We start from the raw sequence: 5572 nt of genomic DNA, 5'->3' as shown, positions 1-5572 counted from the left end.
CAGACTGTGGTCCCCAGCTGTTTGGTCCAGCACTAGATGCTGCTGGGAAGATATTTGTAGATGAGATTAGCTAGCATCACTGTTGCTAATTTGGATGGGCCTCATTCAATCAGTTGAAGACTTTAAGAGTAAAAAGTGAGGATTCTCCCCCAAAGAAGTCATTCTGTCACAGGACTGAAACCTAGATATCCTGCTAACTCTGCAGGCAAAGTAATCATTTATTAAACTATAACATGAGCATGGGAAACCCATCCTTTGCTTAAACTTTGTTTTCACTATTTGTATCTTATTGCTTATTTAATTTTGAGTTGAATCTGTCCCTCTATATCATTTGTCCTAAACCTTCTTAATAACTTCTTCATCTTAAATTATTTCATCCTTTAAGATGGAGAAGTTATTAAGGAGCTTTAGAACAAATGATATAGAGGTACAGAATCAACCCAAAATGACATAAGAAATAAGATTTATGATCTTACATAAAAAGACAATGGAATACTATGCAACATTAAAGAATAGCAATGAATCTACAAAACACTTCATAACATGGAGGAACTTGGAAAACAATGTGCTAAGTGAAATTCATCAAGCACAAAAGGATAGCTATTGTATGAGACCACTATTGCAAAGTGTTAAGAAAAGGTTTTCACACTAAAAGAAACATTTTTTGACGGTTTTCAGGGGTGGGAGGGAAGGCAGAGTAATTCACTGGCTAGAGTGAACTTGGGTGTTCTTCACCCTCTCTCCAGGCAACAGCTGATGTCATTTCTTTCATCATAGTACAGTTTGCTTCTTCTACAACATTATCTAAAAGAAATAAGATAGTATATATACTAAAGAAATCACTGAGCATACCATGCCTAGCTTCTTTTGCTCAATACCATTTTTTGTTGAGATTAGTCGAAATTGCTAATGCATCAACAGTTTACTCTTTCCTACTGTAAGGTAGCAGTGCATTGTGTAAATAGAACAGTTTACCCGCTCAGCAGTTCATGGAAGGGAGCATGGTAGCGCTGTGAAATAAACACTGGGCTACAAATCACAAGGTCAGCAGTTTGAGCTCACCATCCGCTCCACAGGAGAAAGATGAGGCATTCTATTCCAGCAAACATTTCGACTCAGAAACCTTACAGTTGGAACCAAGTTGACTATACTTAACAACAACAACAACAACAAATTCATGGACATTTAGGTTGCTTTCAGTTTAGGGCTGTGATACGTAATTTGCTATCAACATTATCATACAATTATTTGGTTCAATATATCAGAGTGGAATTACTTATTCTTATGCCTTTTTTTTTTTTTTTTTTAACAGAGTCCTGTAGGATAAACCGGAAAGGCCAGTGTTTCAAACCTACTAGCTGCTCCTTGGAATTTCTAAGTAGGAACCGACTTGATAGCACTTGACAACAACAATCGCTTTTAAATGGTTCCCTTTATACAAATGTACCAAAGACCTATAAAATTTCTGGTTCGCCAACATTTCAGGTATTTTTGAAATTTTAATTTTAGCTCTTCTAATTGGTATGAAATGGTATTTCCTTTAGATGTTGATTTGCATCTCATTCATGGCTGCTTATGTTATGTGCTTATCCCCAATCATGACTTATTTTGTTAAGTGCCTGTTCAAATCTTTTGCCCATTTAAAAATTAGTTTCTCTTCTTACTGAATAATAATTGTGAGAGTTCTTTATGATTGCAGAGATGTTCTCACATCTTGAGTCAGTTTTCAGAAATCACTTGTTTCTATAAAATGTTATTTTTCATAGGCTTCCAATTTTATAGGTGTAATAATATTTTGGAGTCCTGGTGTGGTGCTGTGGCTTAAAGCGCCAGACTGCAAAGCCGTTTGAACTTCAAGGTTCAAGCTCACCAGCCCCTCCTCGGAAACACTATATAGGGTCACTATGGGTCAGAGCTGACTCGATGGCACTTAACAACAACCAATAACATTTTGGATCAGCACAGTGGTGACAATGATGGGCTCAGGCATAGCAATGACTGAAAGGTTGGTCCAGGACCAGGCAGTGTTTCATTCATTTGTGTGTAGGGTTGCTATGAGTCGGTAGCAACTCGATAGCACCTAATAACAAATACCATTTTGAAATATTCTCTTTTGTTTACACCTACGCAAAAGAGAATATTTCAAAATAGTATTTGTTATTAGGTTATTATGCAAAAGAGAATATTTCAAAAATGGTATTTGTTATCTATACTTGCTAGTTGCTATCAAAACAATTCTGGCCAAAGGGACCCGATATGCACAGAGTAGGACGGTTCCGTAGTTTTCAATGCTGTAACCTTTTAGATGTGGGCTTCCAGACCTGTCTTCCAAGGGGCCACTGGGTGTGATTGCAAGGCTTGCCTTTCAGGCAGTAATCCAGTACTTAACCATTTGCGCCTGGGATATTTTTTCTGTAGTTTTCACTCCTGAAATTATTTGTGTGGGATTTCTTTTTTGCCTTGCTCAGTCTTGCTAGAGGCTTGTCTGCTTTAATAGTCCTTTCAAAAAGAGAAAAGTTGCTTTTCTTTATTGTTTCTTTGTTTTCTAGATCATTAATCTTTTCGTTCACCTTTATTAATTTCTTCTTTGTATAGTCTTTGATTTACTCTGTTGTTTACTTTTTAACGTTCTCAGTATAGTGCTTGGCTCATAATTTTTCAGGCTTCTTTCTGTAGCACAAATATTTAAGGATACATATTTTGCTGTAAGCATGGCTATAATATGTAGCATGTTTATTTTGTTCAATTGTAAAGATTTTTAGATAGATTTCCATCATTGTTTCCTTCCTTGGTAAATAAGTTATTTAGGAATATGTATTTTCTCCTTAAACTGTGAGAGAATTGAAAAGTTATTTTTGCTAATGATTTTTAAATGAATTTCTTGTAGTTATAGAATGTTATTTCCATGAGATTAACATTTTGACATCTTTTGAAATAACCTTCACAGAATGGAATGTGGTCATTTATATATGCGTTTCATAGATGCTTGAAAATACTTCGTTTTCTCTAATTGTTGGGAGCAGGTTTCTCTCTGTGTCTGTCCATTAAGCAAACTTATCCATTATGTTTAAATATTTATCTCTTTAATATCTTTGCTACTTTCTTTGCCATTTTTGAGCTGCACAAAATACCTTACTATGATTATATGTTGATCACACTATTGTAAATAATTGGTTATATTATGTATTTTATATTTTTCTATGGTGATGGCTAGGCAATGCCAGCTGTCCTGGTATGCAAGACCTTGGAGACCTTTAGTCCTTTGGAAGTTGCATTTGAATGCAGTTCCTCTTGCTAGCGGTAGGGAGCCAGATAGCAGCTAGATCATAGTAGACAACTAAGAAAAAACTCTGGGGATCAGCTATTGGACTGTCTAGCTGGTGTCAACACATCATTTACATTTAAATATATTCTTAATCATGTGATTATCTGATTGGTTCTTGTCACCTGCCAGGATATTATAGCCTCCCAGAGAGCTCTCTATCATCCTGGTTGGCCTAGCATGTGGTACATAAGTTTACACACATATATACACCTCATATGCATATATAAAATGTATTTATAAATGTATATAATTGCATTATTGTATTTGCATATATACATATGGTGGTGGTGGTGTGCTATGTAGTAGGTTCCGACTCATAGCAACCCTGCATAGGGTTTCCAAGGCTGTAAATCTTTTCAGGAGCAGAAAGCCACATCATTCTCCTGCAGAACCTCTGGTAGTTTTGAACTGTTGACCTTGAGGTTAGCAACCACTATGCTACCAGAGCTCCTTATATATACGTATAACTACAATGAACTAGATACTTACATAGTTACACACAAAAAGTATTTCTAGGGTTCTAGTTCATACATCCACAGATTTATTTTTTTTTTTAATGAAATTAAAACATGTCTTTGTGCTCAATGGGTGGCTGCAGACAAATTTGCTCTGTGACACACCTCTCTTAATCTTGTTAGGGTGCCTTCAAAAATAAAAGTCCAATCAAAGCAGAGGTTTCCCAGGAGACCTCCTGGATCAGTGAAAGTCAAGGCCTAGAGGTCAGATCAGAAGGTTCTGCAACTGCTTTTTCAGATCCTAAAGGGGTATTCTTCATAGATTTTCTAGAATGACACGTGGGGACTTGTTAGGAAGAAGTGTTTTTAAAACGTTGAAAACTGCAATGGTGAGGAAAATATCAGAAAAGTGGAGCCAATGAATTGGTTTTTCCATCATGACAATGCACCTGGTCATTCTTCAAAGGTAGCAAGGGATGCCCTACAAGGATTTTATTAGAAAACCTTACCACATTCATCCTACAGCCCTAATCTTGCCCCTTCAGACTTCCTTTTGTTCACAAACTCAAAGAGCATTTACAGGGAACATAGTTTGAGTCCCTCAGCGATACCAAAATTGCCAGTTTGACATGGTATATGTTAAAGAGGGCAGGATTCTTCTGAGAAGGAATAGCGCTATAGAAAACCCACTGTCAGAAGTACATAGACACAGGTAGAGGGAAATAACTTCACATTTTGATCTTTTTATTTCATAAAAATGTCTATGATTTTGTAGCAATACTTTTTTACTTACCCTTGTACATACAAGGAGGCTTCAAAACGTTCATGGAATTCATGATGTTTTCATTCCGTTTTCCAGGAACTTCTTGAAGTCCCTTCATATATAAAATAACTCTTTCTTAAAGCAGGAAATTATGTCCATAGGCAGAGAAAACACTGGATTTGATTGGGATCAAAACACCCGTCAGTTTTGCTTGCCCCGTGTCACTCCTACATCTGACTCCAGCACTCTGTATTTCATTTGGAGAAGCCTCTTCTACTCACCATCTTTGTGATATTAGCAAGGCTGCCTTCACCTCCTCCTGTCAGAACATAGCCTTGTCCTGCACAATCAGACCGAGGATTTGTGACTTGTGAAGGAATGACGCATGATTGGAGTAAGGCTAAGGTGACTTAACCTGAACTTTTGTTGGAGTTAATCAGAAAGACAGTCTTAAAGTTAACCTTAAGAAATGTGTTACGTATATTTCCCAACTTGCAAGAGGACACTGCATGGGAAAATACTGTCTGAGAATAAAGCCAATACAGAAAACACAGAACTGAGAAGGTAGCAAGAGACTGGGTCCTGTTGACTTTGCTTATGACTGTCAAAAGCACATTCTGTGAATCTTCCAATTAAATGAATCAATAGCTTTAGCTTTTCTTTTCATAAATAAGAATTTGGGTTAAGATACTGTCTCCAAATCAGCCCTAACAAATGCCAAGTCTGATCTCCCAGCATTCTTCCAGAGAACAGGCCGCTTCTCTAGAGAAGCAAAACTAGTGAAACGTGTATATATGTGTGTGTGTGCTTGTGTGTGTGTTGTTGGGTGTCATCGAGTGGATACCAACTCACGCCAACCTTATGCACACAATGAAACACTGGCTGTTGCTGGGCTAACCTCACAATTGTTGCCACGGTTGAGCACATTGATGCTGCCACTTTGCTGATCCATCTCGCTGGGGGTCTTCTCTTTTCTCTGACCAAATGTGATATCCCTCCTGACAATATGACCGAAGTATGAGAAATGAA

This window comes from Chrysochloris asiatica, unplaced genomic scaffold (genome assembly GCF_000296735.1).
Source record: "Chrysochloris asiatica unplaced genomic scaffold, ChrAsi1.0 scaffold00104, whole genome shotgun sequence".
Lineage (NCBI taxonomy): Eukaryota > Metazoa > Chordata > Mammalia > Afrosoricida > Chrysochloridae > Chrysochloris > Chrysochloris asiatica.
Note: the sequence above shows the minus strand (reverse complement) of the source record.